The 24,685-nt window shown below is 40.9% G+C and overlaps 1 long non-coding RNA gene across 3 annotated transcripts; it reads left to right on the forward strand.

The window, feature by feature from the left end:
* The first annotated feature begins 134 nt into the window (after window positions 1-134).
* LOC133267311 (uncharacterized) lies at window positions 135-24,325 on the forward strand. Of its 3 annotated transcripts, none has more exons than XR_009742733.1 (6): window positions 135-549; window positions 7,346-7,466; window positions 14,571-14,737; window positions 18,877-19,055; window positions 20,735-20,949; window positions 22,865-24,325. It is a non-coding gene; the product is annotated as an uncharacterized LOC133267311 (long non-coding RNA). The 3 variants fall into 3 exon arrangements; XR_009742735.1 differs by having other exon boundaries at window positions 20,741-20,949; XR_009742734.1 differs by lacking the exon at window positions 14,571-14,737 and having other exon boundaries at window positions 7,346-7,458.
* Window positions 24,326-24,685: the final 360 nt, after the last annotated feature.

Consider the following 24,685-nt stretch of genomic DNA (forward strand, 5'->3'; position numbering starts at 1 on the left):
TGCTAAGTTTTCATTATAAACCTAACTTTTAAATTTGAATTCAATCTCTTTGAAGGTAAGTCACTGCTAATAGGAATTCTTTTGAGGTAAGATTTAGCAAAGTCAAATCCCCTTCAGTACTGAAGCGGAAAGAAGGAAATCTTACTGCAGACAACTGCTCCTCTGACTTGAATGAATCAATATTCAAGATCTTCACTTTTTTGTGTTTTAAAAAGATTTTTTGTACTGACTTCTAGGACTTGACACTTTCTCAAATTAGACAAGCAATAATTTGATGTTTGGAATTACTTGAGTGTTGGTTCTTGCCTTCCCATGACAGGTGATTCTCTATTTGTCTGTGTAATCAGCACATCTTTGCCTGTATGCCTGAGCATCTGATAAGCAGTTGGTAAAATAACTACTGAGAACTAATTTTATATATAGGGTCTGTCCTGCCAAAAATAGTTACTATGCAAATAAATTTCAGGGCAAATGGAAGGAGGAAGTGAAAGATTATAGAGCAGCACTGTCCTGAAATTAGCAAAGTGTGAGGCAAACCAGCACTTCTTGGTGAGTGTTCTAACAAGGAACAAAGTTAATGGGTCCTTCAGGAAAAGGACACTATAAATAGAACATAAGTATTATTTCCTTTCCCATAAAGTTTTCAGGTGTGGTGTACAGGCTTGTTACTCCTATGTGCACAAATGCACAGTCTCTCTTGTTTTCCCTCTTCAGTAAAAATCCATAAGGTAGCCATCTCCTTTTCACTGATGTATTATTAGCTAAATTGTTTGCTTCAAGTTTTTTGTTACTGTTCAGTCACACGCTGTCCAGCTCTTTGTCTATTGGAAGTGTTGGTGGCATCATTCATTTCCCAGAATGTTGTAGAGTTGTACTTAAAACCATGAGTTGACAAATGGAAACATTTTTAATGTAGGTATGAAGTCTGCTTCAGTTTCTCTAACCACAAATATTTTGATTCACTAGAATAAACCTTACTTTAGTTGTGACTATTCACATAACTGACCTTGTCATGAATGATGAAATCCTGGCTCTGTGCAGCTATTCACAGTTCCTATTGGCTTTGGAGAAGGCATGCTTTTACATTCCAGATATTTTGAGTCATACCACTTCATGGACTCTTCTCTTATTCTTGCTACCATCTGTAGACCTTGCCCAGGAAAACTGGTTTTTCTTTTGTTTTGTTTGAGTTTTAATCAGCAAAGTTTGGTAAATTCCTCTGACCAGTCCATATGAGCTACTGGTTGCAAGGTGTGAGCATCTCCTACTGTGTTTTCAGGAATCAAGTAAACTGCCTTTATTATGATTTCTGAAATGATCAATACAAGACAAGTCAATATTTCACAAAACTGCTGTGTAAAGTCTCTTTTAAAGGAATAAGTACACTGTAAAATCATTTTTTAAAATTAATATTTAATGTTTAAACCACAACAATATGGAAAAGTTGTATTCAGAAATTATTTATTTAACAATGATCTTTTTTAATTGCTTTTCCTTTAGCTATATGTATCTTGAATTTATGTGCTTTTTGTTGGGTGGGGGGTTTTGATGGGTTTTTGTGTTTTGGGGGGAGTTTTAGGATGTGTGTTTGGCTTTGGGGTTTTGGGGGGGAGTTGTTTTGGGGGGTTGGGGTTTTTTTGTTTGATTTTGTTAGGGTTTTTTTAGTTGCTTGTGGGTTTTGGGGTTTTTTTTGAGTAAAGCTTTCTGTGTAAGCAATTAATTTTCTTTAGCTTCTAAATAGAAAGTTAATTTACAATCGAATATGTGTCTGGAATATTGGTGCTCACTTTAATTGGCAACAAATGCATATGCTGTTGGAGACAGAGGGCCTGCTCTGCTTTTGTTAGGAAAGCTTCCATTGGCTTAAAAGGTACTTCTTACCCTATTGCCAAGCATTTTAAAGCAGTAGTGTTGGTTCTTTATTTTACACTTAAATTCTATGCCAGAGAAATTGCCTATTACTCTTAACATGTGGTTTTGTAACTAGATAAAGATCACAGAAGGAAGATATCAGTATTTGCCTAGTGTTCCTTTGAAATCTATCCATTCCAAGGAAGAAGATGCCATTTTTCTGGGGAGGATGCCCAACTGCTATCAAAAAGAAAATACTGGAAATGAGCACTATAGTATTGTGACAAATATCAATCTTGGGCCAATGTTTATGGCCAACATAGGTGTATCAATGTGTTGTAATGTTTCAAATGCCCTGCCTCCTTTCACTGTTCCAATACGCACCCTATAAACTCTGAGGAGTTCATAAGGTTCTCCATTGCGTTCTGAGATTATATTGCCTTGAGTCATGGCTGATACTATTCATGAATAGTTTCTTCTTGTTGCATGAGGAAAAGTGTAAAGGGAAAAAGAAGGGTGCTGTGTATTTTGGGATTGGGTTTTGGGGTGGGTTTTTTTTTTACCCCTCTGCATGTAATGGCACATGTTCTGTGAGAATTTTAACCAGAACTATATGGAACAGGAATATAATAATGGCACACTTGAAGCAGGCGACTGGATTTGGTCAAATTAAGCTTGTATACAGGGCTCCAAGGTTTGTTTCAGAACTGATAGGGTGAGTAACAGTTATCTTAGCAGGGGCGGGAAGGGAAGATGGGCAGGTTTCTCAGCATGAAGGGAAAACTCAGAGTTTATACTGTTTATACTTGAATCTCCAGCGTGCTTTGGTCTTTTTCAGGTGTTAGAAAACTTGTCCTCTTCCATAGGACTGTCCACAATGCGTGTTAGTCCATGAATAAACAGCTGTGAAATATGTCACTTCTGATTGTGATTTTGTCCAGAGTAAGTTATGTCACTCCAGGTCATTCTCCTGTCTTTACCTAGGATCTGTTTTCTTGTGGTAAAGGTGTACTAAGCATTATATATTTACGAAATTCTCTCAGTGCTGCAAGAAATTAATAAATACAAAGGCCACTTCAGAAACTCCCTTTACTTACTGCAGCCAGATCCAGATAGTGGCTGGAGGTTTTGATAATCTTTTATATCACGGCTTTCATGTCAATTCTAATACCTTGTGATTGACATGCAGAGTTCCCTTGTGTTCCTTAGATGCCAGCTAGGCTAAGGCACCAACTGCCACCTTGCCTGAGCTACTGAACTCTACACTGAGCTTTTAAGACCAAATAAAGCTACAAGCATGAACCTATACAAAAAAATTAACCACCAGTGGTGCACAGATGAGACTGAGCATGTCTAATGTGGATGCTGCATGTGAGTTTTATGCTTTTGTACAGTATTTTTATTTGATGTAGTTAGTTACTTTGTCTCATGTATTACTTTGCAGTACCATTCTGAAGGACTGGCTTCTGGGAAGCTTTTAAGAAGAAGCTGAAATTCTATGGAAGTTGAGGGGGCTCACGCTTCCAGAAGTCCATAGGAAGATTCTTGCAGAGGTCTTATTAGTTTTGTTTCCTCTAAAAAGGTTACTTGTTTTAAAATTAAGGGGGCTTTTTAGAAGTGGTTTGTTCTTTGGAGTATTGTTTTTAATCCTCCTAGCCACCTTCCATTGTGCACTGCAGCACCCTTCTCTATGTGAATGGTTTCATTTTGAATATTCTGATTTGGAGATACCCATGACCACAGCTCTCAGAAAGCTATGCTAAAGTATTTCTTTCTTTTTCTGCTGTTAAGTAAAAGCACAGCCAAGACTTACAAAAATGTAACAGCACATTGTCTGCTAAGCTGTTAAGCAGTTAACTTGACTTGTTTGAAACAGGGTCCAAGTTTGCCCTAAGGTGTCAGACCACGCCTGACAAGTTATAAATTTGGTGATTCATAAAGTGTGGCTAACTGGGGGGTTGGGAACGTTTTAGGAAGCTAATCCTGTTTGATAAACAGTGGTGTAGTCATCAATAACAAAGCAAAAATACGCTTCCTGTGGAAGGTGAATGTTTAATAGAAATCTTGTGTCCATTTACATAAATGCCAGTGTTTTGAGAGGTATTCTCCTGCTGTTACCCAACAGGAAGAAAAATGTATGGTTCTGTATTTGGGCACTCCTAACTAGTTCTCCTTTGTGGTTCCTAACTTGAAATGTTCAATATGTAATCTAATAAATGCATTTTAGATTCTTTTATATGCATTTGGAGTTTTAACATCGTTTTCAAGTACCCCGCATTGCCCAAGCTTGTAGAGAGATTTAAAGGAGGGAAGGGCTGGTTTTCAGTTTGTTCTTGATCAGGGACTTAATGTGTTTCTTAATGAAGTAGTGCTTAATGCATTAAAATATGACCAAAGGCTCTCTTGCAAGCCTTTACTTGTTCACGGAAGTTAAAGGCTTATTTATATGAAGGTTTCATGATTAGTGTTGATTGATGCTTTTTTAAAGTTTTTGTACAAATTGTATTTCAAGTAGCAATTTAAATATTTCTGTACACTCTTAGAACATCACCACATGCAGCAAAACCACAAGACCCTGAGGTACTCAAAGATCTCAGAATAAAACAAGCCACAGGATCATGTATAAACAGATACAAATGCGGGGGAGCAGGGGGTGGGAATTGCAAGGTACTGGAAGTCTGTGTACTGTATAAATATCTGAGATACCAAATAGATAAGACTGTAGCAACAGTGAAAGAAAACATAAGCAAAGCCAGTTACTTCAGTCCATAAATGAAGGTTAAGGCATGCAGCTCCTCGTTGCTCTTGGACAAAACCCAGCAATAGCGACAGACGGCTGTTCCACAACTGCCTTTGCAGCATGTGGAGCTGCCTGTTCCTTTAACTGGTGGTTGCAGCGTGCTAATCCAGAAAATGGAGGCTTGCTTTCTGTGGTCCTGGGATGAAAAGCTTTGTTGCAAATATGTGAAGTTTTATATAGGCTGCATCAGGCTTGGTGTGAAAATTGTAACTTAAATATGGGATGGGGGGGGGGGGGGATTTGGTTGATTGATTTTTTCAGATCTTTTCTTGATGTTGCTCTAGTGTACTGTGTTTGAGTCCCAATTGCAAACTACCAAAGGATGATTGTTCTTTGCTAATGACCCTTACTGAAGTAACAGGTGGGCTGGGTGATTTGGTGATAAGTCTAAGAATGAGCTGTAGTAATACTCATATGACAGAATTACTATGGAGAGATTAGAGGGGCAGCCAAAAAAAAAAAAAAGCCGAAAACAAGAAAACTGAGTTGCTTCTTGAAGCATTGCTTCAAGGGAGGGGGAAACTTGAAATACATACATGCGATGAAAGGGAAAAGCTCAAGAAATTGTAATATTAAAGAAGGCCTACGAGTGATAGCAGGTAGCAAGTTAGTTGCTAAGTTACGAGGCAATTTTGGACAGCAGCTATGTAGGCAAGGATGGTTTAACGGGTCTGTGCCGAAGTTCCCATGATCAGAGATTATATAGAGGCATTATGTCAGCGTCAAATCATGGCACACAGAGTACCGTGATTCTGTTGCTGGGGAAGAGCTCTGTGCTGCCAGAGAAAGGAGCTGCATTGCTTTCTGCTCCATGTAGGGCTGGGGGAGGGGGGAGCGCCAGCCTTTGTGCCTCGCTCAGTCCCACACTCTGATGAGTCCTCCAAATTCCAGCTCCTACTGGGATAATTATACGGGGAAATCTAGCTTTTAAGAGCAGAGAGGTAGCTCCTGCCTATTTTTCATAGCACTTCTTACCAGGGCTGCAAGCACTTCAAAATATTATCCTCTCAGAAGAGATCCCAGCCTGCCTGAGGATAGCAAACAACGGCCCTTGCCATAATCTTTTCTGTAGTGGGGATGAAATAGGACTGTTGAGGGATAAAAAGAGACTCTAATCTTTTGCTGGGATCCCAAGGGTTGAAGGGCTTTTTTCCCAGAATGGAATCTAGCCTTTCCAAAGACAAAGACTGGTGAATTCAGTGATGAGTCCCTAGCTAGCCAGGATAATAGATTCACTCAATTTAAACCTTGTCCCCAGAGGCCTGTATGTGGGTTGTTGTTGTCTGGGGTTCTTTTTGTTTTATTTGTGGTCTCTGCTACCACAGAGCTCAGATGGATGGAGCTGCTCATCAAATACATAACAAGCATTTGTGACAGAGACTGATAAATATGGCTGAGTACATCTAGATATTACAGGCTTTGTTTCTTGCAGTTGACTGGCATCAGTGCCAGAATCTTGATTTCATTCTTCTCCCATATATAATCAGTGTTAGTCAACTAGTCAGACTCCAGAAGCCACATTTGATCTGTATGACAATCATGGTCCTCTGAGCTCTTTCCCCAGCACATCCTATTTAATTTACCTTGGATTGCTACCTCCAGTAGTACAGGGGGCTTTTCAAATAATGTAAAGGAAAGAATCCTTGGAGAGGTAAAGGAAGACTGCATGAAACGAAGTGTAGTTTTACCAAGGGTAAATTGTGTCAGACTAATTTGGCACCTTTCTTTGGTAATAACTGTATAACAGACTTTGTAGGCAAAAAAAAACACAACAGGTCTAATAGATCTTGACTTCAGATTCCACAGCATCTGACTTGAAGAAATTACAAAGATAATGCTATTAAGAAGTAACCTCATGATGACATGACATCGCTGGGGTTTGAGAAAAAACAGTTCAAAAGTGGAGAAGAGCTCCTAGGATGTTCAGAAACATGATTTATTTAGCCTAACAAATGAAAACTGAAGCTAAGCTGACTCTGGGCATGCTCTCAAGGGCACTATGTTAGTAGCAAACAGAAGAAAAATCAAGTAATTATGTAAAGTGAAGGACACAGACTTGTCATAAATACATCTAGGATGGAAATGATAAAGACGTTCCTGATCACTGGAGAATTTAGGATTTGGAATAATGGTCCAGTAGAAGCAGCAAGAAATCTGGCTGGAAGACTAGCATGAACCAACATGGCCACGTTAGACTGTGTGGTGCTTATGTTAGCAAAGACAGGACTCCATAGGGAACTTACCTCTGTTGTAGGTTTCTATAAACACCGGAGTGTAAAGCTTATTTTTTTGCCTAGGTGGAGACTTGTACCAGGGTTGTAACTACCATATTATATCCATCAGTTCAAGTGTCAGGACTCTGACAGCATTTCTTTTACAGTAATTTCAGTAGATCAAAACCATGTCATGCCCTAGTGTTCAATGAATATGAAAAATGTGATTTTTAAAGTCTTCTAATCTTCTGCCAATGCATCTGAGATAATTTACTGTAAAGCTCAAGACAGCACTAATAGGCTACTCCCCTCAATGCAGCATGAATTTGAAAGGGTAAACATCTAGATTCTGAAGTGCACTAAGGCTCATGTTCATCCTGAAATAATCTTTTACATTTCTTTAAAGCTATTTTTAATATATGCGAACACCTAATTATAGCTAAAGATAATGTGCACTTCAATTATCCTCCCTTCCTGCTAGGTCCTCAGCAGATGAACAGTCCCCAGAAAGAGTCTTTAGGCTGCGTGCTCCCCTCCTCATTACACCTTGATGGATCTTCTGTTCTGCTCCCAGAAGTCCAAAGGTGAAAACGGGTAAGTGTGTGTATATACATGTGTGTACATGTGTGGGGAGGGGCAAGGAAGGACACATCTGCCCTGTTTCACATTCACTATGCCCAACCCTGATGTTTATGCACACAGTTATATCTATCTGTACATACAGTCCTGATACGAACAAAGAAGTTTCTCACCTTTGTATGAAAGCCATTTCTTAGAGTGCCAAAATCCTAGGCCCATAAGCAATTCAGGTTTTTACAGTCTTCTTGACTCCCCTCTGCAATCTGGGCCTTCCCTTCCATACTCAGCCCCAGATGCAAAAGCCACCTCACTTAAGGACAGCCTTAGCACCTTGCTCCCCTTCAGTGTGGGCACCTCTGCTGCTCCTCACTGTCCTGGTCCTGCAAGACTCTTCTGTGAGAGAGGTGGAGCAGTATTTCAACAGCTGACCTCAGCCCAACTGAGACTGATGGGAAGTTGCAGCCATCTTGAGAGGAAATATAAAATGGAAGCCTCTCCTGGTATCTTGATGGTATAAGTAACCTCTGCTCCTTTTCCCTCCACCAACTCCAGCTGCTGGTCATCATCCAGATCCCAGATGTTGCAGCGCTGCCCTGCAAGCCTCTGCTTTGTTCTGTAGCACTGCACTGCTGGCAGCACTGTGTTTCGCCTTTGGCGAAATGACACACACATCTGCTGTTCCTAAAGCGCTGTTAACCTGCCCTCCTCAGCCAATAGAAGAGTTGCCATAACCAAGATGTTAAGATGTGATGGGGAGACAAAATTAAGTGATTTGGGAGGTGAAAGCTTTCAGCTTGCGTCTCCTCTGTTATTTACTTCTTTATTTAGGTTTCCTGGGGAGAAATAGCTAAAGCCCTTTAAAGAAGGTTCTTCATTGGCAGCTTGGTAAAGCAGCAGTGGGAGTGTGTATTGAAGAAACTGGAATAAACAACAAAACCAAAACATTAGGTCATGATTCAAACAAATACGACAGAGGGAGCACTTGGAGCAGACGATGTTTATTGCTCAGTGTAGTCTGAAATCCAGGCAGTGTGCAGATGTAGTCCAGTGGAGCTCTCCCAAAGCTGGGGATGGAATGGTGCACAGGGAGCAGACCACAGAGGAGCAGCACGTATTCCTTTGGAAAGGGGCAATAATGATTGTGCAGCAGACTGGGAATATTTAGCCATATAAAAGGTCTCAGTGCTAGCAGCAGCAACAGAAGCTTTGGCACATTTCTTTATTAAAAAAAAAAAAAAATCAGACTTAACTTTTAGGGTGAGATAGCAGGTCAGCCACCATTTCTTACACAAACTATTGCAGCTACAAATGACGGTGGGAAGACTTCTTATTCAGCCCTGTTGGTTTTCTTGGTTTTTTAAGAAGAGAAAAGAGCTGAACTTCTGAATCTAGTTTCCTGTGGAAACAAAGCTTACGCAATCGGTGTTTGTCCTGTACCTAATAATTCTCTGTAACCCTCTGGCAAATCAGATTTTGACTACAGTTGAAAGAGTGATAATGTTGAACATAATTCTCTTTTTAAAAACATTTCATGAAATCTGGCAGTGGGATGAAGGACAGACAGTCAGGTTGCTACCTTGACCGAAGAAAAGGGAGGAAGATCTCAGCCATTTTATGTTGCTTGCCAGCCAGCTGGCCAGTCAGCACACACGTGCTGACAGTGAGTATTTTTATAGCTCCAGACTAGCTCCAGAGTCTGTCTCTCGGTAGTGACAGAGTCATCAGAGGCATGAGGAGAGCTGGGATTATTGTGGTGAAGGAGAAAGATGTGGGACAAAGGACACAAATCCATAGGAAATCAGGCTTCGTTAGTTCTGCTGCTCAGGAGCAACATGTTTGTCTAACAATAGCTTTCTGCCGAAGCACGTACGTCAGAACCAGATTAGATTTCTATTTGCATACCTCCTTACCTTTCTCAGGAATGCCTCTGGCATAAAACTCCTCAATTCTCTTTCTTCCTTAAGGCATGGCTCTCTCCTGGCAAGTAACTATAAAAGTTGCATCTTATTTCTTAATAGATTTATTACTTTGTTTACTTAAAGTCAGATGAGATGAACTCGGTTTAATAACAACAAATGTTTTCTGCTTTTTTTAATCCTCTTGGCTCTTCAGAAACAACATAGCAGAGAGAGAGCAAATGAGCTGGGTGCAATTCCATGTTGTGCACACACACACTGGCAGCAGAACCTGAAGACAGCCTTCTTCAATGTAAACAAGGCATAAATTTATCCTACAGAACCCTTGCAGCCGATGATCTGAGAGGCAAAGAATCAAATGGATTTCTGAAGCACAGGATGAGCCTGTAGCACTGACAGGAAGAACAGGATTTTTTTGTTTTCTTGTAAACTTAGCATGCTTCATATGTACTTGTTGAAATAATAATTATTAAAAAAACCCAACAAAACAAAACCCAAACCACAAGAACACTTTTACAGCCACCGTTCAAAAGAAAGCTGTAGTATCCAAGAGAGTTTTTAGTCTGTCTAGGGTCTGTATTATGCTTGTTATAATGATATCAGTGCTTCTAAATTAGAGTAGCAATGCCCAGATTCCACAGGGATGTGTGTCACAGAAATGCATGTGCTAGTAATTAGAACAGAGTTTTCAAATATTGCTTCAGATTTAGACAAGAACCTTTTTATGCAGCTGTGTAACAAAACAAGGAAGCTAGAGCCAGACTAGGGGGACAGCATTAATACACGACACAACCACTAACATAGCTTCAGACCTTCCTTGCTATTGTTGCCACTAGCCACACCAAGGAAAGGAAGTGTTTTCAAATACTAGGTGGCATTTCCGAAGCTCAGCTTTTATGGAAGTCCATCTAAACCCCAGCTGAACATTCCCACTGCTACCAACTCCAGAAATTCAATCCAAAGAATAACTACTTACTTAGAAAGAAAATGAGATACAATTACAGTTAAACAGATACTACTTTTTTAGATCACTACTTGGCTACTCAGTGTCCAGCCATTAGTATTGTGCCTTTGCAGGGGCAAATATTTGATGCTTCAGGGGAAAAAAAAAAAAAGGCAGAAAGAGCCAACTAAGCTGACTAAGGGGTAGTCCTTCCTGATCCCCCCATGGACAAGGAGTCTGTGAAAAGAAATACAGAGCAATTACCCTAATCACAGTCTTAGCAAATGCGATTAATGATCAAACGGTTTTCCAACATTTTGGCAAATCCTGTCTTACTGTTATTTGTCTTAAATTCCTCCCACAGCAATAAGCTGTGTAAGTTGACGAAATGCAAATGTGAAAAGCGCTACCTTTTGTGTCCCAGGGGTGCTATAACTTGATTATATCCAACCTACTCTTTCATAGCTGACCTAATTTCTTCCATTGTTATAATTCTAGAAGGAAGTTTTTACAGCTTCTTTGTACATTATATGGATTAGTACTCCAAGGTACCTGGACAAAAAAAGAGATGAAGACCAGTCTTTTGCACCCGGTACACTGTTGTTTTAATTTAGCTGAGTGTGTCTAGTGGAGGAACACAAGAGCCTAATTTTAAGACTTTCTGATTTTGTTCACCTTGACTTTATGTGTTTGAAGGCTAAAATAAACCTTCTGTGGCACATGCACAGGAGCTAATGAATTAACTCCAGTGACCAGCTTAACTGCTAAGAAACTTTACACTGGGTCAAACCTAATGCATTGGTACACTTACAATCAAGCAGCTTAGATTTACTTTCTAAACTAACATCTCAAATGTGCCATTAGGAGGCTAAAATACACCCACTGGCAAGGGCTGCACCCCAATAATGTGTTCACCTGAGTGTTAAGCTGAATCAAAGGGATCCTGCTAAAAGCAACGCTGCACCCAGTGCAGTGGCAAAGGGGATGGGATTTGTCTCACAGTTTTTGCAGTAACTTGCTATAGTCTGTCAATGTTTGCTCAGTTGCACCTAGTCAAACTGGTTTACATTGTCTCCTGCCTCATCATTTGTAAGTAATCCTTTCTCTCTTTTTTTTCCCACTTCTTTTTATTCAAACTTGCTGGTGCTCACAGTTGTGCTAGGATTGTTATTAGAAAGCATCAAGAGGGTCAAAACCAGGGTGGGCTTTAGAGGCCTTGTCTGGAATTCAGACTTTAAGTGCTTAAAATCACTTGGTTTTGGTGTATGTTCATTTAAGCAATTAATACATGTGACTGTGTGTAGTACGGTGCTTCAGAGTCTTACCAGCCCTTCCCTATCCCTATGCAGTTCAAGTAACTACATTTTTCTGTGATGGCACATGCCTAGGGAGAAATCAGCAAGTGTTTTTTGAATGTCACAAGCTGAAACCTTTCCCCTTGCTCACAAAGGGAGACAGGCCAGCTTGCAGCAATTTTTAATCCAGGAATGCAAACTCTGGGGAGATGAAGTGTCTTGAATAGCTGTGACAGCAGACCTAATTCAGGGTAAAGATTCTGGGACTACATAAATGGCACATCGGAGAGGAGATGTGGAAGGAGCCTGCAGAAACCATGGATGAGTAACCTAGGTTATTGTGTTAATGGGATGATGTTTTGCTTTGAGGTCTACTACTGTAGAGAGAGACTGAGTCACTTTGCCTTGGTCTATGTCATGGGGAGGGGAAGGTTAGGATTTACATTTAATGACAAAAATAGCTGTACAGCTGCCAGGGAGTGCCTTGAGTCCCCCCCCCACCACAGCTATCCAGGAGAGTTACAGGGAACTTTTCCTTCTAGCCTCCTTTATGCCACCAGCCTGTTTTCTCTAGCCAAGCCTCTCCAGACATTCTTTATGTCCAGGCAGCTTTATAGCTTCTCCACTGGTGTTTGGTGAGATTGCTTTTTCTTCTGGGTTCAAGCCTGGGAAGTGGTGGACAGCAGGGCCCCCACTGCTTCCCACCGCACTTCCTCTGGCCTGGAACCCCTGGTACAGAGGAACCTCTCTGCATTGTCAGGAGCCCCCCTCTCCAGGGAACATGGCTTTCTTCTCCCATTGGCATTGAAATGCTATCAGCCCCCGCTGAGGCAGTATCTGATTTCCCTGTTTTATCTTTGAGCACCAAGTACAGCAATTCATATATAGAAAAATGTGAATATTACATATCCTGTTACAGTGCTATAACATACAATGGGAATAGGCTGGTGTAAGTCCCTTTTATACAGCTTATTAGCCTCCCTCATAGGGAATTAATGTTTTTTATTGATGTAGTTGCATCAATACATAGCACACCATGTAAAAATAGGACAAGAAAAATCCCTGAGGTAAGAAATTTTGCTGGCCAGTTTTAGAAAAAACTTCATATGCAACACTTCTGTTTCAGGTGTCCTGTTATTGTTTTGTACACAAGAGAAGCTATTCTTTACAATGGCTGATCAGTCATTTTGACAAGTAAGCATGCTCACTCATAAAGCAACATACATACTTACCGTGGGACTCACTTTGAGAAACTTGCTCTACCAGAGAGTGATGGGGCCTATATATTAGAGAAGGAAAAGAGCATTTCAGTCATAGGCTTGCCAAGATGGTGAAAAGGGCTTTAAACTAAAGTTGCTAGAGGAGGTGAACCTCAAAACTTCCCACTCCTACCAGTTCAAGTGCCAGCAGTACATGCCCAGAGCCTAGGGAGAGATCTCAAGTCAGCAAAACCTCCAGGGCCCCCAACACAAGAGGTATGTGGACCTGTTAGAACGAGTCCAGAGGAGGTCACAATGATGATCAGAGGTTGCAGCACCTCTCCTGTGGAGACAGGTTGAGAGAGCTGGGGTTGTTCAGCCTGGAGAAGAGAAAGCTCAGGAGACATCTTAGGTGCAGCCTTCGAGTACCTAAAGGGGCCTAAAAGAAATCTGGAGAGGGACTTTTTACAAGGGCATGTAGTGGCAGGACAAGGGGGAATGGCTTTAAACTAAAAGAGGGGAGATTTAGATTAGATACACAGAAGAAATTCTTCACTATGATGGGGTGAGGCACTGGAACAGGTTGTCCGGAAAAGTTGTGGCTGCCCCATCCCTGGAAGTGGTCAAGGCTGGATAGGGCTTTGTGCCCTAGTGTAGTGGAAGGTGTCCCTGCCTGTGGCAGGACAGCTGGAATTAGATGGTCTTTAAGGTCCCTTCCAACCCGAAACATAATATGGTTCTATGACCTAGCTCCATGCGTGACTAAACTGAGTGACTACATAATTACATATCTGTAACTCAAGCCTTCTCTGCTGCACCCGTCCTTGCATAGGTTTGTTTTATTCTTTCCTGTCTGTTATGTCCATTATTCATACTGCACAAAGCACAGTGCCCCAGGTGATGTTTTATCACAGGTAATTTTTGAATTGATACATTTTACAGCTCCCTTGTTCTGCTCAGAATTCAGAGGTGATACTGATTTAAAAATCTGAAGAAGAGAAGACTCATCTTCAAGTGTATACAAACTTGTATTCTGCCCTACTCATTGCTTTGAGTATTAGGCAGAAGTGCCACTAGAGTTTTTACTGGACTGGTTATTCCCTTCAAATATGAGCATTCACATGGTTTATAGTAGAGGTGGCAGAGCTACGTCTACAGACTATCAGGCTCTAGGACCCCAAACTGGTGAAATTACTTTGTTTAGATTGGCATTAACAGAGCTACATACAACAGCACTGTTCAGAGGATGAATCCCTAAATTGGAAAGTTCTAGACAGAGATTCAAACAGACCATGGAATTGCTGGACTGGGCAAAAAAGCTGTTAGCCTGTTAAGTCAGCCTTAGTCATTTTCTTCCTTCCTCAGTGCAGCCACAATTTCCATCCTGCATACTGTCCTAAAAAAAATTTTAATATCCGTTTCAGTGCTCTCTAGGCAGCTAATAGATTCTTCCTTATATGTGTGATTGCTTGACTTTCATCAGCTTCTGTTTATTTGCTCACTGTACTTTTTAATCCCTCAGTGATGAGAGAAAAAAAAACACAACCAACCAGGCAAACAAAACCAACACTAAAACTATTTTTTTTTCCCAGTTTCATCAAATTGTTCTTTAATATTGTTGGGCTTTTTTTCTTTTTTTTCTTTCTTTCTTTTAGGCTAAATTAAGAGTTAACTCCAGTTTCCTCTCTGGCTTCTTCAAGTTTACCTGAAAGGGTCAGGGTAGAGGGGAAAGATAACTTGCCCAACTTTTATGATTTGTATTATATCTATTCAGGCAGAATGAGCAGAAGTATGAAACAAGGAGTGTCAACAAATTTCACAAGGATTAATGTTTGCATCACTGATAATGCAGAAGGAGAATCGCATGGCATGATAAGAAGTAAAAGTGATCAGAAGGCGGTGTGACTGCGAAAGGGGAAGAAAATGAAAAGTTGAATGATGGTAAAAGAGGGAGTCAGGGGAGGGATTTAAACAGGTGAGAAAATGTACAGGAATAATTGTATTGACTTTTGGTTTGTAATAGCAGGGAAGGGGCAATTACAACTATCTCCCATGTAGATACAGGGGAAATGAAAAGGGAGGGGACATACAAGAGTAGTGTGACTTTGAGAGAAAAGGTTGCAAGCTTTTGGTCTTGGTCCCACTGCCTGGGCTAGGACTAGTTTTGATTAGTCCAAGCAACGGGGTCAGAAAAAACGAAGGCCTTATAAATACAGTAGAGGGATTGGAGTAGCACTTCAGCGGGCTCCTCAGAAGTTCAGCAGCAGCCATGTGTGAACATCAAATTGGCAAAGACACTTCCCCAGGAAGACATAGCGGCTAAAATGTAGAACTGGATGGATGAAGAGACCAAGATAAATGCACACGTCACTGATGCAGAATGCTGCCAACGTGACTGGGTACTGATCTGCATGGAGAGACAGAAGCCTGCTGAGATTTCCATGCCGAATGGGAATGGAAAAGAAAGCCTCAGCTGTCAAAAGGGAGAAGTGAGGATGGAGTCGTGAAAGCCAAGGAGGGAAAGTGTTGAGAGGAAAGATAAAGTTGGCAGAGAGATGACAAAAGTAAGAGACGGGGATCAGCGAAGATATAAATAAAGACAACCTCTTCTAAGGAAGCAGAAGTCATGGGAGCAATGAGAGTAGATAGCAGAATGTCAGAAATGTAAGACAGCAGAAACGAGGCTTGGAAATAGTTGCTGTATGTGAGTTGTGGTAGTCTTGGTGAGAGATGAGCCAAGGAAATTACTAACTGTTGTGAATATTGAGAATAACAGTGTGCACACTAGAGGAAAGTTAGTGGAGGCTCTGAAGGACTAGAGGGAACAAAAGAGAGAGAAGTGTTAAGAGCATGTGAAAGAAAGTGGTATGAGTCTTAATATCTTTAGGAATTGGTCTATGCAGTCTTGCACGGTAAAAAGAAGTCATAGGAGAATTCTTACCATCATGGGTAAGGAAGCTGTTTTCAGACTTTTCTTTCCACTGTCTGAAACCTGATGGATGTACTTTAGCATCAAAACTGGTTTTCAGGCAAATGAGCAAGACGGAAGGCAAGAATTAGCCATAAGGAGACAGAGTCAAGGGAAAGGAGGGAAAGATTTTGCTAGAGGAATATGGAGCTATTTAATTACCCTAATTGGCATAATCTATCGTTTCCTACAGCATCATTGTACTGAAAGTCTGCGTAATGAGAAGTGGGATTCAGATCACTTGACAGACAGGCAGATATACCTGCTGACTTCAAAGCTTACGCCTGCATCTTTTGTCAAAGATGAGAAGCAGGGAAAGAAAAACCAGTTTTCAAAGTCAGGGTCAGCAGAGACGAGCATATCATTTGCATTTTGCTTTATTAATGTGGGTTAGCTCAGCAGGCAAAGATAAATGATTTCGTAAGAGGAAAAATAGGGCCAGTGACTGCACATCTTTTTTTCACCTAAAGTGCTGGTGAGGGGACTTTGGGGAGGGGGTCATATTCCATTTCAGTCAGGAAATACAGATGTAGGCTGGACCAAAAGGTCTCTGAATATTTCACCAAGGAAGAATCATGACAAAAAAAAAAAAAGGAGCTAGGCCCTGCAGTTATCATACAGTCTTGCTCCTAGGTGGTGATGGTTAGCTCCTGCTGCATTGGGTGCATGTATTCTTCCACTGTGTTTAGTCTGAGCAGCTCACAGACCCGGCTCTATCCCTGGTTTCCTACACAGAAAGTCTCTGTTACCCCTCTGTGGAAATGAGACCTCTTACAGCTTGGCTTCTATAATCTCTGAAAACTCCTCCTATTGCCCCACATTTCCCATAACTCAAGCACAGGTTTTGTCCCTCCCTTCCTATAAAGTAACATGGGGTTACTGAGTACAGAGCATCTCTTCATGGACATACGGCTGTGGAAGCAATTGGGCACATGTTTTAAGGAGTGCTAGCACTGATCATGCCCTACTGAGGCAGCTCAAAAGCATACAGATCTAGGAAAATAATTGGTATTTGTGTGGTTTTCCTTGCCTGAATTTTCTGTTTTCTTTGGGCTCAGAAGACTTTGAAGCTTTCTACTCTCCTTCAAACCTTACAAAACATCTTCCTTAGCTGTGAGTTGGATCTCACAGCTAAATCAATGTGCTATGAAAGGAAGGTTGCCTTTTCTGCTCAAGGTTTTTGTGACTTTGAGCGCACTCCAGCTTGTCAGGTCCATGGTGGCATTAAGACAGTTTCTCTCGCTGCACCAAGTAATTATTTGCTGCCAAAAAGGGGCTATTCCACTCCACTTCCTCCTTAGCTGTGCACCTCAGCAGCTTCCCTTCCTGTGGCACTGGAGCTCATCTTGTCTCTCTGCAAAAATTTCAAGAGACCTAAAGTAGTAGAAAACTGGTTTTGCCAAACAAGGTGACCAGCATTTTTAATGGATTAGCCAGGGGAGCCATCCCACCATTAGGATCACATGAGCACAGCCTGGGCGAGTCAGGACTGCCCCATTTGGTGTCAGAGAGCTGTACAGATGCTTAGCTGCATCATCACACCATACCCCACAGCTCAATCCTGGCCTATACATCTGAGAAAGTTCTTCTATTCCTCACTTATCAGGCAAACACAGCAGGACTGATTTAGCCTCCAGCTGTATGACTTTCCAAACATGCATCCATTTTGAATGGGAGCAATTGAGTTCTAGTAACTGTCTGCCTTCTCATCTCTGGAAGGCGTGTGACACAGGCCTGATGGTTCAGCTCCACATCCACTGAGAGATATGGTAACTCAGCAATTTCTTACCTTAAATGAGAATACAAAAATTACACACAGGCAGAGTTCCCAGATTGTCACAGTTAGGAATGGTGAAGCACCTACAAATTGTCCCAGAGCATGTGCTATTTTTTCCCTGATTATATTGGCTCTGGTACCAGAACCAAAGGACAGGGATAAGTGGGTACTGAATTGAGGTGAATTTATTCCTATTTTGTATTGAGACTGACATATGTTTCAGTTTATGGCGCTATTATTGAAATGAAAATACGTAAGGTATGCTGTATTTTGTGTTCCAATTTACTGGTGTAAATGAAGTGAGATTTTTTAATCCTTTGAACAAAGTTACCTCAGAAAAATTGTGGCACTTTCTGCTCCGGATTGCAGTGACCTAACATTGGTATATTTTTGTGTGTATGACTCTGGGTCTTTCTTCTTTTCTTTTCCTTCATGCTTTCTCTGTTGGCACAGAGATAAATCCAAATTTCAGCAACCTGTTCCCAGGGCTAAACAGACGATCTGCTGCCTTTTAACTGTTATTTTTTTAATTTTGTGGATTCTGCTTTGTAATCTCAGACAAGAAAAGTTAAAAGCAGGGCAGCATTGCACACTCTAATCTTTTGGAGTATATTTATATCGTGCATGAACATGATAATTTTACTTAAGATTGAACATGTATCTAAGATAGAAAACCTGATAGAATATTTGAGAAATGAGAACAACTCTTTTGTCTTCAAATATGGTAATTCAAAACTAATTTGTCAAACTAGAGGCTTGTGTTGGCTTGCATCATAGTGTTGTAATACCTGTAACATACAACATAACTACTTCTGTGATCTTTTGATTTGGTTTTGCCTAAACTTTAAATAGTACAATAAAATTTTCTGGGTAAGTAAATGCACTTATGGAAACCTTGCATTGTTACACAGGTTTCTAAACACAGCACTGTATTTTCATTTTGAAGGAAAATAGATGCCGCTTCTTTAATTACCACCTTTTAGCTCTGTTTGCTTACTTAGAAACATACTTACATATCTAAAGAAAGGAGTCTCCTCCTCGTCGAAGAAGTTATGCAATCACTGTGTCTCACAAAAAACCTTGGGCTGGGGGGGGGCTTTTCAGCATGGCAAAGTGGATGTATTTCAGACCAATACAGAAATATGATCAGTTATAAACTGTACATGACTAAATGTGTGGGGTTTTTCCATAGGATGACAGGAATGTTTAAGTAGCGGACTGCAGTGGAACTGCAGCACACCTCACTATCTGTGGCCACCCCAGCACATGTTGTGCTGATGTGATGTGTAAAAAATGAAAGATTACTTAAAATGACTTCTGATCTCTCACCTGCAGGAGGGCCCCCACTTGCTGCAGCAGTGCAGACAGCTTTGAATGAATCACAGTATTCCAAGAATCACTGACAAACCTTGTCACATGGGCAACCCACAGCACAGGAGCTGCCAGAATGATGCAGTGACTAAGGAGGCTGATGTGATCCCTGGATGTAGAATACCTTCTGTAGGAGTAAAGAGGTGATATTACAGTAACATTAAGGGAATAGTGTGTCTTGTTCTGGTGCCCACGCTTGAGAAAAATGATGTTGACAATTTAAGCTTCACAAAGGAGCAATAAGAGTTACATGATATCTAAGCAAAGATGATTTATGGTAAGAGACTTACGATCAGTCTCTTTAGTTTATTGAAAAGATTAAGAGGGAACCTGATGATGAACAGTAGGCTGTGCAGGTTCTTAACTGCAAGGGGCTCTGTCATCCTATAGTCACAGACATAGTCACAGACATAGCCACATCCCATGGCCAGAGGTGAAAGCTAGAAATAAGGTGGATAGAGTAGTTCACGGTAAAGATCAATTATCTCCATCACAGTATTGTGCTTGGATCATATTCTGGCTTCACAGCCAGAAGCCCTTTTAATTACTATGGCAAAGGTGTCATAAAATGTATGCATGAATAATTGAGATGATATGCTATGTAAATAGGGCCCTATACAACTAACCTCCAAGAATTCAAAAGGGCCAACTGGGACATCTGCATTCTAATAGCTCTTAAGGGAGGACTGTGCAAATCAAGGACTTTTGCTGTTATGGGCAATTCCAGGACACCCTAGTTATGGCCTTCCCAAAATCATGACTGGCCTTTATTCCTTCCTGCGACATCTCAGCCATGCTAGCCTGTAAAACAATGCATCATTCATCTTCAAATTCCTCCTTGGGGCTGGATTCAGAGGTCATACATATATTCAGGGAAAATACTCCTATGCTTCTCTCCCATTAAAATCAATGAGTTTTCAGGCTGTCTGAAGATAAACATAGAGTTCAGACTTCCCTGAATGCAGCCAAGCAGCCTACTGATTGTGTCTAGGTAAAGAGCCGGTAGGGATCTTTCTTTCATTTCTTTGACTTCACACCAGTTTATTTCATGTTGTCTATTTAGATGCTAAGTGCTTTAAAGCACAAACTGTCATTTCTATGGATGTAGTGTTTAGCACAGCTGAAGCCTGTCTTGATTGGGAGTTCTAGATGCAACTTGAATGCAGATAATAGAAATTTATAATACGACTTGAATTAACGCTTAGTCTCCCATGCTGTACAGTTTGACATCAGTGTTGCTTTATCCCATTTACAAAAGCTACAGTCTTTCTGAAAGGACTCATCAAATGCTGTTGTAGGAAGGATTTTGTGCTTTGTCTCACAGCAAACATTTCCAGAACTGGACTGTTTCTTTTCTATGATCATTGCAAATTAAGACCACACACATTTCATGTTCTCAAAGAAGAGCAAAAGAAATCAACATTTGCTAAACATAAATTAATCTAGATCTACCTAAGGACTCAAAAACCAAAATACTTTTAGTACACATGGGCATCACTATGTCCTTGGGTAACTGCCTGCCCTCAGCTCTCAGTACATAGCTCTAGTTGCTAGCAGATCCTGGTTGAAATTCAAATCAGTTTCAGCATTGCTGCTGTCTCTTCTAATTGACTCTGTTGATACACTCAGCTAGTGGGAGGGACAGGGGAGCAAAGCAGGCAGAATGGAGCAAATGATTTCTAACACATGCTTAGGCTATTCAGCAAAACATTATGGCTGTGGGGGCCTGACACTGCACAAGTGCCGGGATTCCCCATGCCCTGCCATGGAGCACTCCAGAAAAATGAGAGCAGTATTTTTTTCCTTTTTTTAATGTTGGAAGCATTAGGCCTAGACAGCGGTTGAAAACCACAGCTCAGTTGGCGATGAGCACTGTGCAGCAGCGGAAGCGTGTGGAAAAATTCTGGCTGACTCATCCATAATTCATCTGGCGTCCCAGGGAATGTGCGCACTGGAGAGGGATCCCTGGCACTCCTGCAAGGAAGAGGCCTGCTGCCACAGCAAGATGTGGGCGACAACCAGCCCTCTTTTACCCAGGTAACCTCGCAGTCCTCAGGCTTGCTGCTGGGCCGCCTCACTGCCTCTGTGAGGGACTGTTCTCCCTGCTCAGCACAGGGGAGGAGACCACAGCCCTGGAAGATTCACTGACTTGATCTTTATGATGATGCTGCTGTGGCGAAGGGTCAGTGCAAGAGCTGGCCCCATCCCCTGGGATAGCGCATGCAATGACTTGAGGAATCCATCCCAGTCTGCTCAATATTTCCATCTTCATATGTGTGTGCATGTGACGTAAACTTTGCTTTGAGTGACTCTGCTCTTGGTGTACAACCTCTTGTTGGGCTGTGTTTCCAAGGGCTCCTGGCAAAGAGCTCGACAGATGTTATTAAACCTTAATGATCTGTTCACACAGAACCCAAAAGGTAGGTGGCTGCAACCCAGGGTAAAGCAGTTTTTAAGCCTGACCTTCAGCTTGGAGGTAGCTAAGCAACATATTCCATGTTGAAGGATTTCAGTCACCCGTTAGGGTTATTTTAAAGGTGTGACTGGCCTGAAGAGACACGTAGAAAGTCTTGCAGGCTGTTTGAAAGAAAAATAGAAGAAACAGGATGAATATCAGAGACTATCTGTGATTTGTATTGTGTGCAGTAGCCTAAACTCAGGTGAGTTTGCAAGAGAATCTTATGCAAAAGAATGGAGATGTGTAGTGAGGAAAAAAATTATATAGACAAATGAAAGTAGATGTTAATTACTTTATCTCCATCCGTGCATGTCTTCTACTGCCCAGGGTTAAAGGAGTTGACTCCTTCAGGACTGACTGCTTCCACTGATTTTCTGAAAGGATGAATGAATCTCAGACTACCCAAAATACCAGACCCACAAAATAAGCTGTGGGAACTCTACCATTAGTCCTGGGACTGTGTGGTCAGCCACACGACATAGACAAAGTGAACAGCTGAAAAGCATGTATACTCAATAGTGCCCAAACATAACGTCCTAGCTGGGCTGCAGATTCCCCAAGACACCTGCAGTTCAAGAGGGCGGTATGCCATAACGGTTGCCCCCCTTTGGTTAACTTCCACCTGAATGATCTGTTGGTGAAAGCATGGAATAACTCGATGAAACGAGATTCAGAACTGATTATCTAGCAAGCGCAAGTCAAAATCATCAGTTAGATTGAGAGTCTGCAAATGTATATCTATACTATTTCCAGAAGCTGCATTTCAGGAAATTATCATTTCAGGGCTGTAGTCCTTGTTGCTACCCTTAATCATTAATCAAAAAACCCCCAAGCAAGTAAAACCAAACACGAAACTATGACTTAGAGACATAATCTAGAAAATGCAGCATGTTTTAAAAATAAATATTTCACCTTGCCAAGGCAAAGTTCCTTTACGACATGATATTTAATCTCACACATACTTCTATGGTTATTTTCTTGTCTTAAATCTAATTACTTCTCAGTATTTCAGTTTGTTACATGCATTTTCATATCATGGTCTGCCACCATTCCCAAAAGTACACTCCATTGCACAATTCTCTGTAGTATTTATTTTGAGGCAGCTTCTGGGATAAAGAATTAGTCCTGGGATTTATCCACAGTTTTGACACTGGCCAGGCGGGTGACTTCCAGCCAAGTCACTGCACCTCTTCACCACCATTTTCCAGCAGTCAAAGTGGGGTAATAACCCTTTTTGAAAGCACACGGAGATCTGCAGATGAAGTCCTATATAGTTTTAACAGATGAAAACCTGAAGACCAGCACCTGTCAAAGTGCTTATTAACCTATAATAGAATTGGCAAAAACAGATGATCACCAAACTTTTCCTCAGTCTGTTTAAACAGGCACAACGGTAATAGAGACAAGCTTTTAAACTAGATGTTTGTGACCTAGTTGGAACATGTACAACCAATGCAGATTTTGCTCATTGGTTATTATGTTTGTTTTCTTAAGATGGCCTCTGAAGGACCACATGCAACATCTCTCATACCTGTGACTATGTGCACCCTTGGCCCAGCCAGGCAGACGTGCTGCTTGAACTGCAGGAGCCCCAGGACAAGGTAGAGAACTGCCTGAATTTGAGAACAAAGCCTCACTGAGACACTTGCTTTTCAGTCCTGCCTGACAGCTGAGTTCCACACAGAAGGTATGTTAAGTTAGGAAAGCTTCCTGTAATCTCTGCCCCTTTGAGAAACACCCAACAGCCCGATTAAATCTGTTTTGCAGTGACTTTCATGTCATCAGCTAGAGCCGTCTCTAAAAAGGTGCAAGCACAACAGCCAAGTGATTGTGCTAGAGACGCATGAGTTAATTTTTAAATGTTTCCTGTTTCACCCTTAAGAATGACCTTTACTAAAAAAAAAAAGTAAATTCAAATTAGTATTAAATACATTTTCTTAAATAGAATCAACTATGGAAAAGGTTCTTTCAACTCCTTAACATACACAATCACGATACACTGATTACTGTACAAGATTACTATAGTATCTCTTTGAAGTTCGCATATGGAGTTCAACTATATATATACATAAAAAAAAAATAAAATGGGGGATTAGTCAGATTACTATTGGCTTGCCTTTATTACCTCATGTTTATTTTCTCAGTTACACACTGAATATTTCAAACATTGCGTGCCCCTTAGTAGCAAACATCTCCATTCCTGTTCCAACACAGGACCCTGGCTTTTGATACCCGATACGCTATGTGCCAATGTGAAGCTTGATTTACCAGTGAGAATCCAAGAGAGTCCAATATCCTGCTAGCACAAGCAAGACTGGAGGACTAGGACTTTTGTTCTGGAACTTCTAGTCAGAAGCTCTTGCAGTATTAGAGTAGATGCTTTGTCCATCATCTCAGCCCTAGCAAACAAAGGCACAACTGTGTGGTACGTAATATTTTGATGTTTATTTTAAGAGTATCATCTTGCAATGGCATATTCAAGAATTTGTGTCATGCATCTGTTGATTTTGTAACTAAAGCACTGTTGGTCAATTTTTTTCCCTTACTGGTTCATAATTGTGGGAGGAAAACATGTAAGTAGATTGGAATTGTGCACCACAGCCATGAGTGTAACTTTTGTTTAGGCTCAGAATGTGACGCAGAGGAATCAAACTGGAGCCAGCTGAGGACAGCTCTTCTTCTAGGCTCTCAAGTTCCTCTAGGAGGATTTTATACAACCCTTGAAACCTAGTTGGGATATTTCTTCCAGTAGAGCTACACCTATAGTGTAGGCAGGATGCAGACACTTTACTGCAGTCAAACCATATGCAGCTTGATTACACTTTGCTGTGTTCTTGGCAGTACTGAAGGAGCATGAATTAGTGATTTTTTTTTTTTATGTATGCATTTGTAAAAGGCACAGTAATGGATGTTCAACACCACTGAGAAGCCAAAATAAATATACTGTGGTAATGACCTTTAGGATGTGGAAGAGAATGTTCTATCACTTAATGATAAGTAAATAAATAGAATAACAATTCATGCCTTATTAATTTGACAATGTATTTAAATTAAACACAATAGTATTGTAGAATCATATGTAGATGCTCAGTAGATAACTGGCCATTTCCTACCATGCTTTTTAAGTTCTGCACTAAGTATTAGAGGATAAATATTATACCTGTACTGTATGTCTTTTCTTCTTAGTTAAAAATTAAAGTAAAAGGTCATTCTTGAACAGGCTCATAAACTATACAGGGTTTTACTAAAATACAGAGCTAATTCCAGCTACATACAGCTCCTTCTCTTGCTACCTTCCCTTGCTTTTAGGACTCA

This window comes from Pezoporus flaviventris, unplaced genomic scaffold, assembly GCF_033815535.1.
Source record: "Pezoporus flaviventris isolate CSIRO_AGI_PZ_B2104156 unplaced genomic scaffold, CSIRO_AGI_Pfla_v1 ptg000007l, whole genome shotgun sequence".
In the NCBI taxonomy this organism is placed as follows: domain Eukaryota; kingdom Metazoa; phylum Chordata; class Aves; order Psittaciformes; family Psittacidae; genus Pezoporus; species Pezoporus flaviventris.